General features: G+C 43.7%; 1 protein-coding gene and 1 non-coding gene across 2 annotated transcripts in view; one reads left to right on the forward strand and one right to left on the reverse strand.

Annotated features, from left to right (window-relative positions):
• Window positions 1-26376, forward strand: part of RARB (retinoic acid receptor beta) — a 451744-nt gene that overhangs the window by 235652 nt on the left and 189716 nt on the right. The window lies entirely within an intron of this gene.
• On the reverse strand, window positions 20055-20127 carry TRNAG-CCC. The gene has a single exon. It is a non-coding gene; the product is annotated as a tRNA-Gly (tRNA).

Genomic DNA, 26376 nt, shown 5'->3' on the forward strand with positions numbered 1-26376 from the left:
GTGCTCTTATAAACATCCCAAGCTCTTCTTGGGACCTCTAGAAAGTAACCGCCTAGGGATGGGTGAATCCAAAATAGACCCAGCCTGAGAAAGGTACAACTTGCTCTCAGCTCAACTGAGCATATGGCTAGACTGAGGTAACACCCCCTGCTCTAGATATCAGGATTTACGTTGACCTTCAGAGACGACTGTCTTGCTAAAGGAAGATAACACCATCCAGAGCCTCTAAAATTCTCTTACCCGATGGTCTTCACCCCATCAATACTTAATAAAGAACTAAGAGATAGAACCAAGAAGAAACGGACAATAGAAACAGACCCATAGATGATCCAGATATTGACTTACCTTCTGTTTTGATATTTACTTTTATTTCTTTCTTTATTTTGGCTGTGCTGGGTCTCAGTTGCAGCACGTAGGATCTTTTAAACATGTGGGATCTCACTCCCTGACCAGGGATCAAACCTAGGCCCGTTCCACTGACAACATGAAGTCTGAGCCCCTGGACCACCACTGATGTCCCTGTGCTTATCTCTAAAGATAAATACAATCTTTATCTTTTCAAAAATGTCATTAGCATGGTCAAGAAATAAATGGTAGGAGAATTTCACCAGAAAACTCGACTCTATTCAAAAAGAATCAAATAAAAATTTTGCAATGAAAAATATACTCGCTGGAATGAAGATCTACAATACTGTAAATCAACCATACACCAATAACTTTTTTAAAAAAGAAAAAGATGAAAATCTCAACAGATAAGTTGAATAGCAGCCTGGGCATGACTAAAGAAAGGATAAATGGCTATCAGATAGGACAGGGAAAATATTCACACTAAAACAGGAAAAAGGCTTCATTGGGTAGAAAACATAGAAAAGAGACATAGGAGACGTACTGAAAAGTTGTAACGTAGATATTTGGACTCCCAGTGGGAGAGAAGAGAACAGAACAGGAGAAATTTTAAAGACAAAAAAAAAAAAGCCATGAATTTTCCAAATCGATGGAAGACATCACTACAGTTTGAATAACATAATTTGGATCCCAAGTTGGCTAAAACCCAACTACTCAAAGCCAGTTTCATTCAACACTTGATTTGTTCATGGTTTAGAAGTAAAACCATGTGAAGCATCATTGAGTTCATGTGATTGAGGCTGGAGAATGAGGCACTATTGTTCAACTTGACCTCAACTTTGCCTTTAAACCGGAGTAAACCTAGGCAGATCCGGCTAGATCAAGTTACCGTGGCTTAACTTTAGAACCAGAACAAAAATGAAAACATCAGCTCTGTGATTTTATTATTTTTTAAAATTTGCTCTGAAGTAAGGAGAGACTGTGTCCCAAACAACACTGCCATCCTAATAACTTTTTCAGCCTTTGGAGCAGTCTGATATTTTCCTGGAAAATCCTGTCTTGACATTTGAGTGCTGGTATTTAGCACTTTTGTTTCCATTTCTTTTATGAAATTAGTCATCATTTTTTTTTTAAGGTGCCAAGTTTTACAAGCTGTGAATTCCTTTTTCTAAAAAAAAAAAAAAAACCTCTAAATAGTTCTGCCCCAGAAGCTTATGGTTGAAGGGCAAAACCTCCCTAATCACTTTGTAGTGAATATTTCAGGATTTTCCTCTTTTTTCCCCCATTGGACAGGACCCACCTGGAGCCTATCAGAGACTGCTGACAAGACAGGGAAGAGCCCAGTCCTGAACTGTCAAAACCTGATTTGAAAATGTTTCCACTGCTTGATTCTGATTTGAGGAAAGCAGGGAGGAGTGATATTTGTCCACATGTCGTTGGATTCTAGGGTGATTTCCGCCCTCCCGAGCAGTCCTTCTTCCTCTGCGCTCCTCAGTAGAAAGTTGACTTGTGAACGCTTATCCCCTTCTAAGTTCATGGAGCTCTGTGAGGTTTGTTTGTTTTTTTTCCCTCTCTTCACTGTTGGTTTATTTGCATGCTCTTAAAAAATGAGTGCTTTTCACGACTTGGATTTCTTCTGAGACTCTGGTGAAACTCCTTCCAATGGGTCATGAAGGGCTTTGGAGGAACTCAGCACCACTTGATATTCAACAGTCACTTGAGCCAAATGTAAAACTGTATCACTGCTGAGGGACTCAACTAGAGCCTTCGAATCTCTGGTTATCCCGTTATATTGTAAATGAATACATTACCTGTCTATCACAGGTTAGGTTCCTGAGCAGAAATGCTTTCACAACCTGCTCCCCACCCACCCCAGATATGAATTAAACCAGGTCTTGCAAAATCAAAGAAAAATGAGTGCTTTTCAATATCTCCTCCACATGCCAGCCAAATTCACTCTCTTATTATGATACATTAAGAAGTAAGATTTAAAAGAAAAAAAGAAAAAGATTGCTTTCTAGTAAAAATATGAACCGGGAGCACAGTTCGTATTTTCCCCAAGAGTTACTACTGCCTATGAGACCAAAGACCAGGCAACCGCCTTGCTACCCTCCAGTGTTTGGAAGGATATGGTTCTGAGGACCGGTGATTTGGCCCCGTGGAGAGAAAGGAAGCATAAATACTCTTCACAGGCTCTCCCGTTCATTCTCAGCAGGCATTTTCTGAGCACCTACTGTTGACAAGGTCCCCAGAGTCAGGGGCAGAGATGGGATGGGGAAGTGGACGTGACCAGTTAGGCGTGGCCTCTATATTTCCAGCGCTGTCTACAGAGAAAGACCTTCTTTGGTGGTAGATCACTGTTATAGTTGGGGCTTCCCTGGTGGCTCGGTGGTAGAGAGTCCACCTGCCAATGCAGGAGACTCTGGTTCGATCCCTGGGTTGGGAAGATGCCCTGGAGGAGGGCACGGCAACCGACTCCGGTATTCTTGCCTGGAGAATCCCGTGGACAGAGGAGCCTGGTGGGCCACAGTCCACGGGGTCACAAAGAGTCGGACACGACTTAACGAGAGCATTGTGACAGGGACAGTGACATGAAAGAAGGGAAAGTTTTCAGTGTCTCTGGCCTGGAAGACCTTCACCCTCTCCTGGTCTACTTCACCCCTCCCGCTGGTGATTGCTTCTGAAAAGAGACATACCTTACCCCCAACAGTTGGTCAGGGATCCCAACAGGTCTCATGCCCTGCCAGCATTATTGCGTTTTTTCCATCTGTAGGAAAGAAAAGTGATTCTATAGGACTGGAGAAAAACGTGCAAGAAGCATCATCCTACATCTCGTAAGGCAGACTGCAGACCTGCCTGAAAGGCACTTGCTCGTCTGAGTGGTGAGCCTAGATTCGCTTCTCTGCCTTCTCCATGAGCCCTGAGCCCTCAGGGGCCACGGCTGTACTTGAACCATCCGTGGCTCCCGAGGCTGGAGCAGAGACCTGGCACCTGGTCAAACTCACGAAAGTTATGTAAAGGTTTTCCTTTTGAGCCACAAGATTGGCCAGTAATCTACTTGATCAGTGATCTGAGATGAAATGGCAACCACCTTATGCTCACAAACGTGTTCTGAGAATTGCTGTCCTGGCTATTGTAAACAGTGCTGCTGGGAACGTCGGGGCACCTGTGTCTTTTAGAATTGTGGTTTTTCTCAGGATATACACCCAGCGGTGTGATTGCTAGGTCATTACAGAAGCTCTATTTTTAGTTTTTCAAGGAACCTCCATACTGTTCAAGCAACCTCAATGCCCATCAACAGAGGAATGGATAAAGAAGATGTGGTACATACACACAAGGGAATATTATTCAGTCATTAAAAGGAACAAAACGGAGTCATGTGTAGAGATGTGAACAGGCCTAGAGTCTGTCATACCTCAGAGTGAAGTAGGTCAGAAAGAGAAAAGCAAGTATCATACACTAACACATGTATGTGGAATCTATAAACATGGTACAGACGAACCTATTCGCAGGGCAGAAATGGAGACGCACATGTAGCAGGTGGATGTGTGGACACAGAGGAGAGAGGAGGGTGGGATGAACCGGGAGATGAGGTCTCACATAAATACACTAGCAGGTGTGAGACAGACAGCCAGTGGGAAGCTGCTGTATGACACAGGAGCTCAGCCCGCTGCTCTGTGATGCCCTAGAGGGCGGGATGGGGAGGGAGGCTCAAGAGGGAGGCTGATTATATTTTATATTATTATACATTCATATTATTATTAATATATTATTAATATTATTAATTATATTAACAATGTTATTAATTATATTTTATAATTAATTATATTAATTATTTTATATATATTATATATTATTTATATATTTTAATATATATTATTATATATATTATATTATATATTATTATATATAATATAATATATTGCATATTATATATTATATATATTATAATATAATATATATTATTTATATATAATATATAATTTTATATATTATATAATTAATTATATTAATTATTAATAATGTTAATAACATTACTAATTAATATTATTGATATATTGATATAATATTTATATATATTAGCTGATTCACATTGTTATGCAGCAGAAACTAGCACAACATTCAAAGCAACTAAAATCCAATTAAAAAAAAAAAAACTGGCTGTGTACCAGGCACCAGCTTGGTGATGTGAGATACAAAGATGCTTAAGACAGAAGCCCTGCTCCCGCCTGGCCTCCTGTGTGGACAGAGACCTGGGGCACGTGCAGAAATGCCTTCATCCAGAGCGGAGCAGGATGAGGCCAGCACAGGTGTGCGGAACACTCTAGGCCTGCGATGCAGATTCAGATAAGAACTGCTCACTGGCCTCTGAGACAGGTTAACTGAAGTTCAGTCTCCCGGGATCTGTCATAGGAGAGTAACGATACTTAAGTTGAATGTCACTGGAGAGACAGTTTATGATGTGTCCAAAGGGCTGTGTGAGGATGGCATGTCCTGGGTGAAAGGCGCAGTCGTCGTGAGCATCCCTGACTCTGCTCTGCCCTTCCTCTTTCTGTGCCTTTGACACTCCGCCACCCGCTAGCTGGGACCTTGCCCCTCTTTATGCCCATCTTAGTCTCTTTCTTCAAGGTCCCTCTTATTTTATGTCCGTGCTTGCGTGCACGTGCACCACACACACACGCACGCTTACAGGAGACTGTCAGCCCCGTTCACACCCTTCACCACGCTTTGTAAGAACTGAAGGCGCTGTGTGAATACCTGCAGCTCTCTGCCTGGAGGCTTGTTTCCTGGCCTGGGAACATCCTCGGCTCTCAAGCCTTGCAAACTGGAAGTGTCAAAAAAAAAATTAAACAGACCCCAATAAGAGCCAGTGGGAAGCTGGGAGATTAATCCCTGAGCCTCCGTGTGCTTTGGGGAGGATGACCAACTCTCAGGCCTCTCAGCACTCCCCGCCCCAGGGCCGTGGAAGGACTGACCTCTGCCTGCCCGCGGCGGCCTGTCTCGGTGAGCGGCCTCCAAGCCTGTCCCTCACTGCCCACCTGCCACACTGCTTCCTGAGATGCCCCCTACACACACGTATCTAGAACCTTCTCTCAGCGTCTGTTTTTGTGGGAACCCAATGTAAGACGCCAGCACAGCACGCGGCATCTTCCACCAACTACGCAGGACTCGCTCCGTCACTCACGCCTTGGCTCCTCGGCAACACGTGACCAGATGGGCAGGACCCAGTTGGTGTCCTACGCCTGCACCTACACCCCCTACGCCTGCCACAGCAAGCTGGCATTAGGGCTCTTGCAGTATCTCCAGCGCTGCCAGAGGTTCCCTTAAAGAACTGTTATGGGGTGATCGGCCCAGCCCCAGGCAACAGGCAAAGCAAATGCCATCACAGCATATAAAGCATTACAACAGCAGCAACCGCAACTGTGCCCTTAAATTGGATTCATCCACCGACTTCCCACTGGCTCTTATTGAGGGCTGTTTAATTTTTGACACTCCCAGTTTGCACAGACAGACCGCAAAGCTGCAGGGCCTCGGTGATGCTGTCTGACGACGTGTGACCTCTGACCGCAGCAGCCTAAGCCCACTGCTGTGAGCTGCCTGTCCCTGTTCCTTGACACTGGAAGAAAATGTATAGCTCATGAATTTCTTCTACTGACACACCAAGAAAACTTCTTTCACCTTTATTTTCTGGTTGTTTTCCCAAGAGACTGTACAACTGACTTTGCTTTTGTCATTAAGCATCTGCTTGGAACCTGCTCCGCCTGGTCAGATCACACACCATATGCCATTATCTGCTGGGGTTGCACATTTTCTTGGTTGACAGTCACCGTAAACTTGTGTGTATCTGGAACACATTCATCATAAACTCAAGACTTTATTCAATGTTGTGTTAACTCTGCAGTGTCATGGGATAGACGGATCTTCTCTGAACAACTGGAATATTAGGGATTCACAGGGAATGCAACGTCGCAGAGTAACACTGGTCACTGGCATCTCCAAGTGTGGGACTCTACTTCCCGTTTCTGAAGATCTGAAGACACTAAAGGGGGGTGCAGACAGTAAACTGTACCAAACTTGGCTTTCTTTATTACAAAGGACCCTGGTGGTGTCCCCTCTAATCATATGCAAAATTTAAAGTGACCGGCAGAACCTGGGGTCCATCCAAGCCAGCTCAGCAGTTCCCTCCTGTCTGCTCTCCAGAAAGTCCACTGTTAATATCCCTGGGGGTATGGCAGGTCCTTTCTTGCCTTTTTTCACAGCAGGGCCTTACATTCACATCCCAGGAGTCCTTCAGTGTTCTTTATACGGGATTTGCAGAAATGATGAAAATATGGTTAATTTGGGGACCTCCCTGGCGATCCAGTGGTTAGGACTAGGAAATTTCACTTGCAGAGAGCCCAGGTTTGATCCCTGGTTGGGGAACTGTGATCCCACAAGCCACTCGGTGAGGTCAAAAAAATAAAGAAGAAGAGAAAGAAAATGTGGCTAATTTTGGTCCTAGATAAATTGAAAATCAGATGTGTGTATTTACATCAGACAGATTCCCATTGCTACAGATCTTGATGACTTTTTCCTGTTTGACCAATGTCATTTATACCAATGCAGTTCCTGTTTTCACCCTTCCTCTCAGCTGATAATTCATCCACCATTCCTCTTGATGAGATTTTGTACTCTGGCCAAACACACCATGTGGATCCCCCAGTCTTGAAAATGACTGACAAGAGAGAAGCTGGCCATTGGTTACCCGATGCTCTAAGCCAAGATACCACCAAGGAGGGCCAGTCTGCAGCCCTTGGAGTTCCACAGCCTGGCTAAGCAAAAGGTCCTATCCCAGGATTGCCCTTAAACAGTTTCACAAATCTGTCTTTAGAGTTTTCTCTCCAACCGGCGGCAGAATAAGGACTGGAAACATATTGCCACATCCTCTGGCTCTCCTCTGAACAAGGCAGTTCTTTTTATCCTAGAATCTTAATTGACATCAGCTGACTGTATAGAGAACTCTCTCATTCATGCTTGTCTGCATTTCCTTTGAACTTGAGCCTTGTGGTGTCTTTGTTACCATATAAAGTTGTGACTTCTTTCTTTTATTTATTCTTTGCTTGATTTACTTTTTGCTCCCCTGAGTCCTGGTAGAGAAAACCTAGAAAAAGTTGGGGCAATGTCTAAGCAGAAAAATGATGACCTCGGGTCCCCTGACCTGCGTGAGTTAGAGGAGCTAGCGTTTGTCATCTCTGCCCAGCTCCAGGCTCAGTGATGCCACGTTAGATGACTCTTGAACTTGTCCACAGCGTGTTTACAGAAAGGAAATCGGCCAATACTGTGAACCAGGACTTCTCCCCCATGGAGACCCACTTGTTAAATATTTACCAACGCAACACCAGGCAAAGGTCAGTGATATTTGGCATAAAAAGTAGAGATCTTACAAAAAACATTTGAAAAATCTTCAGAGAAACTGGAGCTGTTTTTATAAATCAGTGGATCCCAGCCTTCTGAGGCTCAGTATCTCCATCATATACTAGATAGTTTAGAAAACATCTTATTCCATTCTGGGATGAAATCCATAGATATCGTCTACCTGTGCAGCACTTTTTAAAATTTTTTATTTTATTTTTTTTTACTTATATTTACTTTTTATGGAAGTATAGTTAATTTACAATATTGTGTTACTTTCAAGTGTACTGCAAAGCGACTCCCTGTGTTCCCGCTGGTGGTGCAGCAGTAAAGAGTCCGCCTGCAAAGCGGGAGACACGGTTTCTATCCCTGGGTCGGGAAGATCCCCTGGAGGACGGCATGGCAACCCACTCCAATATTCCTGCCTGGAGAATCCCAAGGTCAGAGGAGCCTGGCGGGCTACAGTCCATGGTGTCACACAGAGTCAGACACAACTGAAGTGACAGCATGCATGCACATATGTGTGTGTGCACATATGTGTGTGTATATATATGTGCATATAAACACATGTGTGCATATATATGTATAATGTGTGCAACACTTTTAAAAAAAAATCAACATAATATCCCAATGATAATATTTTTAAAATGGAAGCTATTTATAATAGATGACTATATTTTAATATATAAATATTTGGGCGTGTCTCACTGGAAGAAAAAACAAGATACTGTTCATACCTTTATGTAGAACTACAAAGAAAGCAGCAGCTACAATGCAGACTGATCAAGGTGAGCTTTGGTCATCCATGTGACGTTCTGAAGCAACTCTCCGTAAAATTCCTCACAGCGTAAAACACCCTCTTCCCTCAATCCACGGGACTGTTGCACCTTGGAAGACCCAGGATATTTTTTTTGCATATTAAAACCATGTAAAAAAAAATAGTTTGTGTGTTTGTCAGGAAGGAATTTGTTTCTAGGTTCAGGTTACGTTCCTACGTGGATTACCTGCCCTCCAGAGTCACGTGAGACGTGAGTAGTTCTTCATTGTACAGAACCACAGATGTCTCTGGCACCACCCACTAAATGCCAGGAGTGCTCTCAGAGAGGCAACCAAAGTATGTCTTAAAGACATACAAGGCGGCCTAGGAATAGTACCTCCCAGTACTCTAAATCAACACCAGGAATGTCCTTCGGAGACTGGCCTGCACCCCTGTGTCCTGTTGAGCTAGTATCCAACAGGAGAATTGACTGGTAACCAGGATGGTAACCCCTGGCATCCAGAGAGGAAATGCTAAGCAACCCAAGCCCTTAGCAAGTCCAAAAGATGCAGGGACGTCTGGAGAGGCAGCGGGTGACTCGGGAAGAGGGACAGTGCACGAGAGACTCCTTGCCAGCAAGGGCAGGGCAGCAGGGGGCCTGGAACTGGAGCCAGCGTGAGGACAGGGTGGAAGCCCCTGGCTTTGGGGAAGTGGCCCACTGCAAGTGAGTTGCCATCCTGCTTAAAACCCTGTCATCCGGGGACTATAGGTGAATTGCCATCCCGCTTAAAACCCTGTCATCCGGGGACTGTAGGCGGCATGCGGGACAGTCATCATGGGCCTCACAGAGCCGGGAGCTCCTGCAAATGAGTCTATGAGCTGTCTCATCACCTTTGGCTTCTACGACTACAGTGTGGTCAAGGTGCTTCTTGGTGGGAATTGATAGCGAATTATTATCTGGAGGAAAGTGGCTATTTTATTTTTCTTTTGTGCTCTGTCCCTCATTCTCTTCTTTCTCCTATGTTTAGTTTCTTAGATATTTATTTAAAAGGCAAAAACAATATCCTGATGTATAGAGGCTTTGGTGTTTCTTCACCAGATGTTGCTGTTAAATAAGAGACCTTGAGATGTAGATGCTGACATGAGGTTTCATCAAGATGCTTTTTGTATTTTAGAGTTAAATATTCAAAGCTGCTTCTGCAGTGACTCCCAGACTCTCACCCCTCTTTCCCTGCAGTGCTTGAGAATACCTCACTTCTCAAGATTGTCGGTTGCTGTAGTTGTTCTCAAACTTTTTCAACCCAAAGACCAACTGAGAGGAGTTTTAAAAAAACCTGTCAGCCATCTGTTCCATTTATTCTTTATTTTTAAGTAAACACGATTGAAATACACATAGAAATAAGTATGCAAATCATAAATATACAGTTTGGAATTGTCCTGCAACTGACCGCACACACGTCGCCAGCAGGCAGATCAAGAAACAGAACATCAAAAGCCCTTACTGCCTCCTTTGAGTCACTAGTCCTGACCCAAGGGTAACAGGTATCCTAACTCATAACAGCATAGATTAATTAGGTCTATTTTTGAACTTTATAAAAACAGCATCATGCAGTTGTACTTTTTTGGGTGGCTCTGGCTTCTTTTCCTCAATATCAGGTTTGTGGTATTCGTCCATGCCATTACCTGTGATTAAAGTTCATTCATTCTCACTGCTGAATAGTAGTTAATGGTAGAATGCATCGTATTTTATTTATTCCTTCTACTACAGATGGATAATTGGTTAGTTTTTCATATGGGGCTATTATGATTCGTGCTGCTATGGCCTTTTTTCCACATGTCTTTTATGTGAACATATATCAAGTATGTACATAGGAATACAATCCCCTTGTACTAGAGGTTGAAGTATATCAGACCTCAGTAGATACTGACAGATACTTTTCCAAGATAGTTGTACACATGTCAGTTTCCACCAGCAGTGAGCAAAAATCAGATTTCTCCACATCTTTGCACACCCTTCGTATCATTCCTCGTTGCTTAATTCAGCTATGTTGCTAGGCATGAACTGCTATTGCACTGTGCTCTTAAATTTCATTCCCAGAAAACCAATGGGGTTGAGCACCTTTGCAGCCAAGGCTGGTTGGGTATTCAGCTGTAACACACTGGCATGGCCAGGATTTATCCTCAGGGGTCAGTGCCTGTACTATACTGAGTGTTAAATATTTTATTAAGCACTGTTTTCTAGGACAGCTCTATTGAGGTGTAATTGACATACATTAAGCTGCACAGAGTGTGAAATTGGCCAAGTTTTGACGTGTGTGCACACCTCTGACGGCATCACCAGGGTTAATATGATGCACCCAGCGAAGGAGACCACTAACAGCCTGGAAAGGCAGCCTATGGAAGGGGAGAAAATATTTGCAAATCTGATAAGGGGTTAGAGTCCAAAATAGATTTTTAAAATACATTTAACTCAACAACAGAAAAAAAAAACTTCTGATTGAAAAGTCGACAGAGGATCTGAATAGATATTTTTCCAAAGATGACATACAGGTAAATAGCCAACAGGTACGTGAAAAAGAGCTCAAAGCCACTAGTCATCAGAGAACTTACCAATCAAAAGCGCAATGACATCACCTCACACCCGCTGGACTAGCTGTCATCAAAAAGATAGGAAATAGCAAGTGTTGGTGAGGCTGAGGAGCAAAGGGGACACTTAGGCACTGTTGACAGGAATCTAAATTGGTGCAGCCGCTATGGGAAACACTACAGAGGTTCCTCAAAGAATTAAAAATAAAACCGCCACATGACCCAGAAATCCCACTTCTTGGTAATTATTCAAAGAAAATGAAAACTCTAACTTGAAAAGATATCTGCATCCCCATGTTCAATGCATAATTGTATACAACAGCTAAGATATGAAACAGTCAGTGTCTATCAATAGATGACTTGATTTTTAAACTGTGATATATATTTAGTACTTAGCCACAAAAAAAGAAGGCAATCCCACCATTTTCAACCACATGGATGGACCTCGAGGGTGTCATGCTTAGTGAAACAAGTCATGCAGACAAAGACAAATATCATACGACGTCACTTATATGTGGAATCTAAAACAAACAACACTGAACTCGAAGATACGGAAAACAGATTGGTGGTTGCCAGAGGCCGGGGCAGAGGGGGCGTGGTGAGTTGCAGACTAAATGAGTGAAGGTCATGAAAAGGCAAAATTTAAAATTTCTCATCACCAGAAAAAATTTGTAACCAATGATGACTATTAACTATTATTGTAATGATCATTTTGCAATACATATAAATACTGAATCATTATGTCATAGCCCTGAGATTAATATAAAATATAGGTCAACTATGGGCTTCTCAGCTGGCCCTAGTGGTAAAGAACCCGCCTGCCCAATGCAGGGGACATAATGAGACACTGGGTTTGATCCCTGGGTTGGGAAGCTCCCCTGGAGGAGGGCATGGCAACCCACTCCAGTATGCTGGCCTGGAGAATCCCATGGACAAAGAAGCCTGGCAGGCTACAGTTCACAGGGTCTCAAAGAGTCAGATATGACTGAAGCGACTTAGCAGGCATGCACACAGGTCAAGTATATCTCAGTACAAAATGTGAAGAATAATAATCATACATACAACCACACTTGGGCTTCTGTGGTGGCTCAGATGGTAAAAAAAATCTGCCTGCAGTGCAGGAGACCTGGGTTGCATCCCCGGTTTGGGAAGATCTCCTGGAGAAGGAAATGGCAACCCACTCCAGTGTTCTTGCCTGGAGAATCCCAGGGACAACGGAGCCTGGTGGGTTACAGTCCATGGGGTTGAAAAGAGTTGGACACTACTGAGTGACAAAGCACAGACAGCCCCACCGCCCCCAGATGTGTTTCTCTATGTGCGGTTGTAATCTTGTCTTCTTGCCCCTCCCTCTGCCTCCAGATCTTGTCTGTGGGCAACCATGGATCTTCGGCCTCTGCTGGGGGCTAGTTTGCATTTCCTAGAACTTCCTTACATAAATGGAACCATAAATTAAATGCCACCTGGGGTTTGTCTTTTTTCACTCAGCACAGTTATTGTGAGGTTCATTTCTGTCATATCATGTACCAGTAGTTCATTCCTTTATATTTCCAAGAGCTTTCCATTGTATAGATATACCTGAGTTCATCAGTTCACTGATTGAATTATCTTCACTTTTGGCTATTACAAATAAAACTGCTATGAGCATTCATCAGATCAGATCAGATCAGTCACTCAGTCATGTCTGACTCTCTGTGACCCCATGAATCCCAGCACGCCAGGCCTCCCTGTCCATCACCAACTCCTGGAGTTCATTCAGACTCATGTCCATTGAGTCAGTGATGCCATCCAGCCATCTCATCCTCTGTTGTCCCCTTCTCCTCCTGCCCCCAGTCCCTCCCAGCATCAGAGTCTTTTCCAATGAGTCAACTCTTCGAATGAGGTGGCCAAAGGACTGGAGTTTCAGCTTCAGCATCATTCCTTCCAAAGAAATCCCAGGGCTGATCTCCTTCAGAATGGACTGGTTGGATCTCCTTGCAGTTCAAGGGACTCTCAAGAGTCTTCTCCAACACCACAGTTCAAAAGCATCAATTTTTCGGCGCTCAGCCTTCTTCACAGTCTAACTCTCACATCCATACATGACCACAGGAAAAACCATAGCCTTGACTAGATGAACCTTTGTTGGCAAAGTAATGTCTCTGCTTTTGAATATGCTATCTAAGTTGGTCATAACTTTCCTTCCAAGGAGTAAGCATGTTATTGAGTAAAACTATACTTTAATGTTTCTTGAATTAAATGAGTAAATACCTATGAGTAGAATAGCTAGATCATTTTGTAGGTACACGCTTAACTTTTCAAGAAATTTCCAAACCCTCTTCAAAGTGGTTGCATGGTCTTGTGCTTCCAGCCATTGTGTGGAGTTCCAGGTTCTCCTTGGCCACAGACACACTTGCTTTGGTGTTGTTTTTGTTTGTTTAATTGTAGAGGGTCTTGTAGGTGGTGTGTCAGGGTTTTTCATTATGGCTTTAATTTGCATTTCCCTGATAACTAATGTTGCCGGGTATCTTTTTTTTTTTTTTTTTTTTGTGGATATCTTATTTTGTTTTCATGTTTTGTATCTGTGTATCTTTTCATGTGTTTGTTTGCCAAGACATTTTGCCTTTGGTGGCATTTCTTTTCAAGTGATTTACCCAGTGGGGGTGAGGATCAGGTGCTTGCTTTGTTGGTTTTGAATGTTGACATCTCTTTATGTGGATACACATTCATCTTCAGTGATATGCTTTTTCCCTTAGTGTGTGGTTTATCTTCTCATTCTTTTGGTAGAATCTTTCAAAGGAAAGAAGATTTTAGTTGTGATGAAACCTAACTTATCAGTTTGTATTTTTGTGTGTCATACTTTGGTGTCACATCTAAGTCAGAAAGAGAAAAACAAGTATCGTATATTAATGCATATATGTGGAATCTAGAAAAATGGTACAGCTGGACCTATTTCCAGAGTAGGAATCGAGATGCAGATGTAGAGAACAGACATGAATGTAGGGTGGGAAGGAGAGGGCGGGACAAAGCGGGAGGTCGGGATTGACACGCGTGCCCTATCACATGTAAAACAGCTAGCGGGAAGCTGCCGTACAACACAGGGGGCCCAGCCCTGGTCGCGATGACCTGGGTGGATGGAATGCACAGAGGGCCCAGCCCATGCTTGCGATGACCTGGGTGGGTGGGATGCACTGAGGGCCCAGCCCGTGCTCGCGATGACCTGGGTGGGTGGGATGGGGGAGGGAGGAGGTCCCAGAGGGAGGGGACACGTGTGTGCATATGGCTGAGTCACTTCGTTGCATAGAGAAACTGACACCACATTGTAAAGCAATTACATTCCAATTAAAAAAATCCATGCCCAACCCAAGGTCATGAGAGCTCCTTTTCTTTTTCATCTAACAGCGTATACTTTTATGTTCTACGTTTCGGCCCCTGGCCCGTTTTGAGTTAGCTTCTGTATATGGTGTTAGGTATGGATCGTTGTTAGTTTCTTTCCGGAGTGGATATCTCATTGACCCTGTGCTGTTTTTGGAGAGACTGTCCTTTCTCCTGGTCTGCATATAGGTTGAACTCCCGTATCAGTGAATTAAAAGTGTAAAGTTTATGCCATGGATTGCAATTTTAAAATGATGTGTTTCAATAACTAGTCCTAGTCTTATTTTATGTACAGTGAGGCCATTCAAATTGCCTAGAGACAGTGGATTGTATTTTCTGCCCATTTTAAATTTCTGCTAATTTGTACATGGCAATATCTCCCCAAAAGTGCTCTGTCTTAATTTACTCAACAAATATTCATTGACGGACTGCTGCGTGTCATGCACCGTGGTTACTGGGGTCACCGCAGTGACCTGGGTGGCCTCGCTGCCCTCAAGGAGATCACTTTCCACTACAGGTTACACACAGTAAAGAGTAAATGTATGCCAGGCAGTGAGTGTCTGTAGATTTTAAAAGGTAGGCTCAAGGAACAGATAGTGATGGACATGACCTAGAGTCCTATTTTAAACAGGATCACTATATCTCCATTAAGGCAATATATTCATAAAGACGTGAAGAAAGGGATGGGATAAGTCTTGTCGATATCCAAGCAAAGGGTATCCTGGCAGAGCCAAAATAAACTCAAAGATGCTGAAGGAGTGTGTTTCTTTTTTTTTTTTTTTATCTTCAACTGTATCTTTATTTTTTTTTTAATTTTATTTTATTTTTAAACTTTACATAATTGTATTAGTTTTGCCAAATATCAAAATGAATCCACCACAGGTATACATGTGTTCCCCATCCTGCACCCTCCTCCATCCTCCCTCCCCATACCATCTCTCTGGGTCGTCCCAGTGCACTAGCCCCAAGCATCCAGTATCGTGCATCGAACCTGGACTGGCAACTCGTTTCATACATGATATTTTACATGTTTCAATGCTATTCTCCCAAATCTTCCCATCCTCTCCCTCTCCCACAGAGTCCATAAGACTGTTCTATACATCAGTGTCTCTTTTGCTGTCTCATACACAGGGTTATTGTTACCATCTTTCTAAATTCCATATATATGCGTTAGCATACTGTATTGGTGTTTTTCTTTCTGGCTTACTTCACTCTGTATAATAGGCTCCAGTTTCATCCACCTCATTAGAACTGATTCAAATGTGTTCTTTTTAATGGCTGAGTAATACTCCATTGTGTATATGTACCACTGCTTTCTTATCCATTCATCTGCTGATGGACATCTAGGTTGCTTCCATGTCCTGGCTATTATAAACAGTGCTGAGATGAACATTGGGGTACACGTGTCTCTTTCCTTTCTGGTTTCCTCAGTGTGTATGCCCAGCAGTGGGATTGCTGGATCATAAGGCAGTTCTATTTCCAGTTTTTTAAGGAATCTCCACACTGTTCTCCATAGTGGCTGTACTAGTTTGCATTCCCACCAACAGTGTAAGAGGGTTCCCATTTCTCCACACCCTCTCCAGCATTTATTATTTGTAGACTTTTGGATCACAGCCATTCTGACTGGTGTGAAATGGTACCTCATAGTGGTTTTGATTTGCATTTCTCTGATAATGAGTGATGTTGAGCATCTTTTCATGTGTTTGTTAGCCATTTGTATGTCTTCTTTGGAGAAATGTCTATTTAGTTCTTTGGCCCATTTTTGGATTGGGTTAAAAAAATAGCTGCAGAGCATCCTTGGGGTCTTTGAAATGAGAATTTTAGACCTTGAAGAAACTCTCGATATTATGCAGTTCCAAGACTGCTGGTAGATTTCACGCAGTGGCAGTTTAGCCGCTAAGTCGTGTCCGACTCTTTTGCGACCCTTTTGCGACTGTAGCCCGCCAGGCTCCCCTGTCCATGGGATTTCCCAGGCAGGAACACAGGAGTGGGTTGCCATTTCCTTCTCCAGGTGGATTTCGTCTTCAAGGCCGATTCAGATGAACTGGTGGTGAAAGCCTCCAGCAAGCGTCAGTAAGTTTCTTCTCTCAAGGTTCAGATGGTAAATATTTTCAGCTTAGAGGGACATACTGTTTCTGTTGCAATCGCTCAACTCTGTCATTGGTTGAAGGCACCCAAAGACACTATGTAAGCAAATAAAGGCGAACATTCTAAGCTCTCATAAAACTTTATTTTGCTCAATGAGCAGGATTTAGATGGCCTTTGTTTCACTGGTAGGCTAGACTTGGCCCTTGAACCATGCCACCCTCTGAGCTAGTATGGTGTTAGGCAGTCTTACCTGCATATTTCAAACAGACACAAAAGATGTAATTAATTTCCTTCATGTGATTGTCTAGAGATAAGTGGTGCAAGCTGTCTGAGTAGTTCTGTTCCCTGTGGACATTCAGGGCCTTGGGGGTCCCTCCATCATAAGCATTTACCCTCCCTGGACTGCTACCCTAATCCCCGTGGACTAGGCTGGGTCCCAGAGCAGTTCAGCTGGCAGGAAAGGGAGAAGATAGAAATTAGCTTTTTAGGATGTGGCGTGGAAGTTGCACACAGCACGTCTGATCGATGAGAACATGATCACATCGCCGCACCTGGCTGCAGAGAGGAAATGCTCTCTCTGTCTGGGAGCCCTGTGCTCGACTAAAAATCTATTATCGTGGATTTTTAAAGGGAACTTAAATTAAGAGGGAGGCTGCCTCTTAATTTGCCTCTCAGTTTGCCACAGAATTTGTAAGAGATGGTGAAAAAAAAATTTTGTCTGTTTGTACATAATATGTGAACAGCAATGACTAACATTGCATAATACTTCAGAAATTTAGAAAAGTCTTTCTCATACGTTAGTTTAATTCTTCAACATTATATTCCCTTGAAATAAGCACTACCATTGGAAGTACATATTATCTTCTCGTAATTGAAGATTAGATAATGCTCAGGAGTGCAACAGGACTTCCCTTGTGGCCCAGTGGTTAAGAAGCCACCTGCCAATGCAGGATTGAACCAGGGTTCGATCCCTGGTCCAGGAAGATTCCACAGGCTGTGAGGCAAATAGGCCCATGCGGCGCAACGACTGACTCCATACACCTCAGCTGCTAAAGCCCTTCGACAAGAGAGAAGCCACGGCAACGAGAAGCCCGTGATAGCAACGAGCGGGTAGCCTCCGCTCACAGCTAGAGAAAAGCCCACGTGGCAAAGACTCAGCGCAGCCAAAATAAATAAAACGAGTGTGAAGGACGTAGAGCATAGACGGGTGGTGGCCAAGAGGGAGGCGGGTATGGAGGGGGAGGTCGGGGTTGGCAGATGTGTAGAATGGATAGACCACAGGGTCTATCTCTGCATAGCACAGAGAACTCTGTTCAGTAGCCTATGATACACCATCACAGAAAGGAAAGCTTAAACAAGAATGTATACATGCATAACTGAATCACTTTGCTGTAGAGAAGAAACGAACACAACATTGTAAATCCACTATACTTCAATTAAAACAACTTTCTAAATTAAAAAGTTAAAAAAAAAGAGAAAAGTCTGAGTTTACCAAAGCCATATAGCTGCTCCACACAGAGCCCAGACCTTACTCTAGGCTCAATTTTACCATTTGCTCTCCTAGAAACTCATCTCTCTCAATACCTCATCCTCTGAAGGCGTGGGTCTCGGTGTTTACCAGGTAGAATGTCCCAGCAGAGCACAGGCTCTGACACGTTAGTGTGCAAAGTACCTGATTCCCTCAGCCCAGCCCTAGAAGTTGCCTGACATGGCCTTGGGTGTGAAGCCCTGGAATGGTCATGCCATTGGAATCACCGCGGTGACCTTACATTGTATTATTGTGTTTTGTTTAAACAGAGAGGGGAGATATTTCATATTTCTGTCTATTCGTTCCCTTTTGGCCTTCCTATACTTTCATGCTAAATTTTGAAACTCTTGCCTTCTGAAAAATCCCAGCTAATTTCTTTTGAATCATCTCTAACTCAAAACTAAACAAAACAAAAAATCAAACAGTGATAAAATGTCAAAAATGAATTTTGGAAGCCAACATATAGCCGTTCAAACAGAAGTTTTCAAAGTCCTTGGTTGAGGGGGTGGCGTTATATCCTGTAGCTAATTTCCCAGAGATTTCTCTGTGGCTTTATGTTAACCTCAATTCCCAGTCAATTGCATTGAGCTTTTTACTTGCCTTTTTCTTGGTCAGACATCAGGATGAATTTAAACTCCTCTCTCTGCCCAATGGCCTCTCTGATGTATTTGCAACTTTTGCACTCCCTTTCCCTGTTGAATCCGATGGAAATTCCTTTGGAGCCTTTGAGTCAGAAACTTTTGTGTTGCTAATAGAACCTGGCTTCATTAGCATTTCAAATTCCTCGACATTCTCAGGGATGAGGGCTCCCCGTCAGCGACCTGATTTACCAGACCTCCTTAATGGAAATCAGCAGTGGCCAGTGCTTTGGCCCTATTTCTACCAGCACGTGTCACTGCAAAATCTTGTTCAGGGATTCTAGAGAAAGATGCAAGCGTAATCTGAGAAGCTTTACTTTTATCCCTCTCTGTACTCTAGACGTTGCTGCTGAAAAGCCACACATCCTTCATCTCCGTTGGTAGTTGGATCCTGGGTAGAGGATGACTCAGAGACAGTTGGGGAGGTGGAAGAGTAGATGGGTAGATGGACAAGTGGGAGATAGTTAACTAGAAAGGAGGGTGGATGGTGGATGGGTAATGATGGGTGGGTAGATGGTACAGCAGAAGAGTGAGTAGGTGGATAGGATAGATGAATGGATGGGAAGATAAGATAGACAATGCAAATCTTCCATCCTGTACAATATCCTTGCCATTTAATTAACCATAATTGGCCTTATGTTCCTGAGGCTAACTACCACTTTGCAGAAAACAGCACGCCATGGGATCTATTTTCTGCCTCCCACAAGGAGCAGCAGGGTGGGGCTTGTCAAATATTTCATTGCCATCCTGACTCAGTGTCTGCTTTGGAGATGAAAAGAAAGCATCCTTTTGTAATGTATATAATGATGCTTCAGTGCTGAGGAACTTAAACCAGGCATCTACGTAGTAGCAAAATCCCCTGGGGAATTTGCCCTAATCGCATGTGCCTGGACCCCGCAGCCTGAACTGTGCATCCTGGCTGAAAATTCCCAGGCTGACAGGAGATGCTGTGTCCCTGACACCAGAGGCAGCTGAACGGGGTTTGAGCTCTGTGTTCCTGACCTTGCATTCTCCTTATAGACACACCATTAACATTTTTCAATTTGTTATATATCTGAGGCCATATTCTAAGTGCTTTTTGCTTGTATCACCTCATTCAGTCTTTACCACAACTCTTAAAGGTAGGTGCCATTAATATCTGCATTTTACAGGTGAGGGAATCCAGGCACATGGGGGTGAAGTAACTTGTTAGGGTCACACAGCTGGGAAGAGGTGAAGCTGGAGGTGAAACTCAATCCACGTCCGGACTCCACAGCCCCACCCACCATGCTGTACCATCTCTCTGATCACTCTTTAAATATGTATTCATTTGGCTGATCCGGGTCTTAGTTGCAGCTCGCAGGGTCTTTTACTTGTGGCATGCAGGACGCAGTTCCCCGGCCAGGGATCGAACCTGGGTCCCCTGCATTGGGAGTGCAGAGTCTTAGCCACTGGACCCCCAGGGAAGTCCCTCAGCTCACTTTTGAAGCACCCTGGTCCAACAGAATTTTCTGTGATGACGAAACTGCTCTCTGTGCGGTCCGGTTGACATAATAACCACTAGCCACGTGAAATGAGGCCAATATGGCTGAGGAACTAAGTTTTCATTGTATTGAATTTTCACTACTTTAAACAGCACGGTTTAAGAGCCAACTGATAGCCTCTTTTCATACAGGTGATCTAAAAAAAAAATTATTAAGTGCTGAACTAGGCAAAAGAAAGACATCTCAGCTATTGACATTATCCTCCAGTCCCAAAACACTCTGAGAATCCTTTGTGATTCTTTCCATCCCCAAAAGAGCCTCTCGATTCTTCTAAGTGCTCTGCCAACTGGGTGGGACAGCTCCCCGTAGCTCCTTGGAGGATGTGTTGAAAAGAGATAGAACAGATAATTCGGGAAGAATAATACAGGCAGGCTGTAGCATGGTGGGACCATTGGCACTTATTCTCAGGAATCTCTGTTATGTTTTTCCATCTTTCGGATCCTTGCCACCATATGTTAGGAGAAGAGGGAGCTGATGGAAATCACTGACTTTAAAGCAGGGTTCAGTGTGGAAAAAAGGAAGTATGGTGGCATCTGGGCTCATTGAAGGAGAGATGTAATCCCATACTCTTTACAGAAGGAGGTGAAGAAGTAGGAAAGGGGAAAATGATAAGCCAAGAGAGAAATAAAGATGACCCTGGATGAAGTACTGTAATAAAAGAGCCATATTATTCTTTGTATGATACACAAGTTGAAATTGGGTGAAGCTTTTAAAGGAGATGGAAAGTTAAAGTGTTAAGAAAACTCAAATGTATATGGCTAAGTTTTATGGGATAGAGACAAAGCAATGTAGAATTGGATGAAATAATTGAATATTGGCTTAGAACAGAGGTAGACAAATTGCGGGCTTCCCCGGTGGCTCAGGGGGTAAAGAATCCGCCCTCAAAGCAGGAGACCTGGGTTCGATCCTGGGCTTGGAAGATCCCCTGGAGAAGGGAATGGCTACCGACTCCAGTATCCTGGCCTGGAGAATTCCATGGACTGTATATTCCACGGGGTCGCAGAGAGTCGGACACTCCTGAGCGGCTTTCACGGTCACTTTCAGACAAACTGCAGCGTACGGGTCAACCCAGGGGAATGCTGGGTTTTGTAAATAAAATTTGTTAAGCACACACATGTTGATTCATTTACGCGTGGTCCACGGCGCCTTTAACATTACAGCAGCAGAACTGAGCAGTTGCAACCGACACTGTATATATAGCCTGCAAAGCCTAGAACGCTTTCTATGGCCCTATGCAGAGAAGGCTTACTGCCCTCCGTTTTAGAACATGAGGTGGCAGGGGGCCATATATTGGCATAACCATTTTGGAGTACTATTTTGTGTGCCCATCAAATTTTAAAATGCACATTTAACCTGTCAACACTGTTACTAGACTCTTTTCAGCAGGCGTTTTGGTCCACATACCCACAGGGTTTCTTATAACACTGGAAAGCTGGAAACAACATAAACAGCCACTCGCTGAGCACTGTTAAATGAACTGTAGTGCACTCATGTAAAAGAATACACGATATTATGCTAGTTTTAAGAGTACAGCAGGGTGATTCAGAAGATATTCTCCATTGAAAGTTATTACAAAGTCACATCCCTACGCTGTTCAATATATCCTTGTTGTTTATCTGTTTTATACATAGTAGTTTATATCTCTTAATCTCCAAGCCCTAGCTTGTCCCTGCCCCCCGTAACCACTAATTTGTTCTCTATATTTGTGAGTCAGTTTTGCTGTATACATTTGTTTGTTTTATTTTTAGAATCCATAAATAAGTGGTAACATCAAGTATTGATCTTTCTCTGTTTGACTTATTTCACTAAGCATAATACTCTCTAGGTCCACCCAAATTGTTGCAAATGGCATAATTAAATTCTTTTTTATGGCTGAGTAATATTCCATTGTGTATATATATGACATTTTTTTTTAATTAATTGTTTTCATTGGAGGACAATTACAATATTGTGATGGTTTTTGCCACACATCAACATGAATCAGCCACCAGTATACATGTGTCCCCCGCACCCTGAACCCCCCTCCCACCTTCCTCCCCACCCCATCCCTCTGGGTTGTCCCAGAGCACCGGCTCTGGGTGCCCTGCTTCCTGCCTTGAACTTGCACTGGTCGTGTATTTCACAGATGGTAATGCACATGTTTCAGTGCTGTTCTCTAAGTCATCCCACCCTCGTCTTCTCCCACTGAGTCCAAAAGTCTGTTCTTTACATCTGTGTCTCCTTTGCTGCCCTGCATGTAGAATCATCTTTCTAAATGATGTCGGTACCATCATTCTAAAGTCTATATATATGTGTTAAATTACCATCGTTCTAAATTCCATATATATATTCCATATATATATATACATTCTCTCTCTGACTTACTTCACTCTGCATTATAGGCTCCAGGTTCAGCCACCTCATTAGAACTGACTCAAATGTGTTCCTTTTTAATAGCTGAATAATATTGCATTACATATATGTACCACAGCTTCCTTATCCGTTCATCTGCCGATGGACATCTCGGTTGCTTCCATGTCCTAGCTACTGTAAACATTGCTGCAATAACCACTGGGATACACGTGTTTCTCTTTCAGTTCTGGTTTCCTCAGGGTGTTTGCCCAGCAGTAGGATTGCTGGGTCATATGGCAGTTCCCAGTTTTTTAAGGAATCTCCATACTGCTTTCCATAGTGGCTGTACCATTTTGCATTCCTACCAAGAGTGCAAGAGGGTTCCCTTCTCTCCACACCCTCTCCAGCACTTATTGTGTGTAGACTTATTGATGACGACCGTTCTGACCGGTGAGACACTGTCTCATTGGGTACCACATCTTCTTTATCCGTTAGTCTGTCACTTGGGTCACTTCCATGTCTTGACAATCATAATAATGCTGCTATGAAAATTGGGGCACATGTTTCCTTTTCAAATTATTATTTTCCTTTTTTCTGGGTACATACTCAGGAGTGAAATTGCTGGATCATACGGTATTTCTGGTTTTATTTTTTCGAGGACCCTCCACACTGGCTTCCCACCAACAGTGTAGGAGGGGTCCCTTTTCTCCACATCGTCACCGTTTGTCACCTGCAGTCTTTTTGATGATACCCATTCTGACAGGTGTGTGGGCGATCGTGTAATTTTGATTTATGTTTCTCTAATAATTCGTAATGTTAAACACATTTACATGTGCCTGTTTGCCATCTGTATGTCTTCTTTGGAAAAAAACAACAACAACAAAACAAAACTGTCCATTAAGGTCTTCTTCCCATTCTTTTAATAGACTTTTTAAAAATTGAGCTATTTGTTGTTTTTAATGAGCTAGTTCTATGTATACTGCTTATTACTAAACAGAACAATGTCACAGAACATTGTATGTTGTTTGAATCAACAGTTACAGAAAAGCAGCAAACGATGCCCCTGAAGGTATAGAGACAGGTGCCCAGCCCCTGGCACAGGGCTCAGCATTTGATGAATGCGACATGGAGGGTGTACACATCATTGTGACTTTTTATCTCCTGGACTAGACCCTGAGTGTTTATGAAAACGCATTACTTTTTTAAAGGTCCAAATGAAAAAGGGGGAAGCAATAAACCAGGGGATAGCCCCAGGTAGGCTCCCCTGGGCATGAGCCAGTGCCAGCAAGGGTGGCCGGAGCCGAGGACTGGCTGAGCCCATTGCTGGCCCTGCGGGCTCACCGGGCCAGAGCTTAGTCTCCAGGCGGGACCCGCAGGAACTGGGGGGCACCAGCACCACAGCAAACGCAGGAAGCGCCGAGCAGGCCACTCGGGGGTGGGAAGGGAAGGGGAGCCCCTGTCCTGGGGACAGTGTCTGTATCTGACTGGTGGGAAACTGCACAAAGCGGAAACTGCAGAGAGAGGCGCCAAATGCAGGGAGCACGCAGCGGCCAGCCCTGGAGGCGGAGAGACATTTCTGAGCAAGAACACTTGTTTCCCGGGCCCTGAGCAGACCCAGTGTCTGCGGGGAGGGGGTTCATCTTGGGGATGCGTGTACCCTGCGTCTGCCGGGCTCAGATCCATGGACACCGCCAGTCCCGGTGCCCAAGCCAGGGTCCAGAGGGACAGGCCGGGGCGGGTTCCTCTGCTGATCGGCGTTAGGGCTGCCCCAGCGCCCAGCTCGGAAAGCCGCTAAGCCTGCGGGTGCAGGAGCTGCAAGAACCGGCTCAGCACGCGCCCTGTGCCAGCCACACACACCCCTGCCCCGGCCGCCCTGCTGAAACAGCCCCTCCACTCCGTGCTGGTCGTTTATTTGGGGGGCAGAATTATGGCAAGAGGGGTTTACATGAGATGAACAGTTAAAAAAAAAAGTAAAGTAAAAATCAATAGAGAAACGCAGGGAGGAGGCAGGTGCGTCTCTCTAATAATGGGTCCCGGGCCCTCGCTCCGCCCCACGCCCGCCTGCACTCTGCGTGCCCGGTGGCGGGGCGGACGCCCGCGCCCGTGGGAACCCTTCTATTTAGACATCAGAGGCGCTGGGCCGGTTTTGAACCCGGCGGCTGCAGTACTGGTGCGCAGAGACGCCTCCTCGCTCTTCACCAGACTCTCCAGTTCGAACATGTTTGCCCGGCGTGATTCATGGTGTTGCTTTCTGGATTGTCCAGTGGGTAATCGCTGTACAGAAACCAGAGAAACAGATGTAGACCCTGAACCCTGGCTATAAATTTTTGTTTTATGATTATGGGTTTCAAATGTGCTGTGTCACACTGACAAATATACAGTTACTCTGAAACAAAATGAATTTAGGGCTCAAACTTTGCTTTTGTGTTTGTTTGTGGTTGGGAATACTTTTATTAGCATTCCTTTCATCATTGATCAAACACAAAGAACACAGAGGCCGTGACACATATCCGAATGTTATTTTATGCCTCACTAAGAGCATATTTGGGAAAGGGTTCTTCCCAAGTAACAGTTTGGTTAATGTTTAAAATAGGTGTCAGTAACTTAAATTTCATTATCCACAAATTAACTAGGCCATTTTTCACCTTCTACCTGTTCATTAATCTTTATGGTGCACAGATATATATTTAAAGAACTGTGGCTATTTGTGTATCTTTCCTTAATTTTACTTAAGGAGAAGAATGTGAAGGAAAAGTCAGATTTTCAACAAGTGTAAGAATTATATTTACTGACAAAGAAATGATAAGAAATGCATGGTTCAATTTAGGGGCTACTTTTTCAATTACACTTGGATTAAATAATAACTCTAAGAGTTTCTATCCACCTAGTCAATTCAGGATGAGAAATGATAGATTGACTAGTGAATATTGTTCCACTAAAAAAAAAAACCAAAAACCCATAATATCCTATACACAAAGATTTAAGCACTGATCATTCATTTCAAGCCTCAAGTTTATTTCTCTACAGTTAAGAACACTGGGTTCCAAGGTGAATAGAAACATAAAATTTTCTTATACAAAGAAAAAAAATACCAATCTCCAAATCCCTAGCGCGCGCGCGCACACACCACACACACACACACACACACACACACACACATCTCTGCTATTGTTTTTGTGCCGTGACAGAGTATTGAGGAAAGAAATGTGGGAACAGTTGCCTCCCTTCCTGGATGAGGCTGAAACTGTAGCTTAAGGAATGAGAATAAACAGAACTGGGGGGGCCCTGTCCCCAAGTTCACCACCTGAGCCCAGTGCACTCGACCCTTTGGAAAGATGCTGAGCAAGTGCTAAGTGCCATAGGCAACCTGTGCACAAACCTGGAATGGTGCGAGTTCTTCTCTCTAACCTAGCTCTTGCAGCTAGACTTTAAATATAGCTGAGCACCCCCCTCCCTGCCCCCAACCCCGGAAAAAACTTGTCACCCATCTTGTACAAAATAAGTCCAGTTTCCAAGGAATTCTAAGGACCTTAAATCAGCATTTGGAGCTCTAAGTCTCATGGTGGTGGTGGTTTAGTCGCTAAATCGTGGACCACCTAGCAACTGTCACAGGACGCGGTGCTTTGTGTATCTTTACAACTATCTCCATGACAGGAGTGTTACCAAGTGTTTGGTAAATTCCTCTGTGCTCCTGGCTTAAAATGTGTGTTTTCTTTGTAGTTAAAGAATTTCTTATAATAAAGCTCTGTTACAAAATGATGACCATATAAAAAAGAGAGAATAACAAGCATGGAGTTTGAGCAAAATCGTACCTCTTTTATCACCCGAGACTTCTCAGTT

The sequence above is a fragment of the Bubalus bubalis genome, chromosome 1, assembly GCF_019923935.1.
Source record: "Bubalus bubalis isolate 160015118507 breed Murrah chromosome 1, NDDB_SH_1, whole genome shotgun sequence".
Lineage (NCBI taxonomy): Eukaryota > Metazoa > Chordata > Mammalia > Artiodactyla > Bovidae > Bubalus > Bubalus bubalis.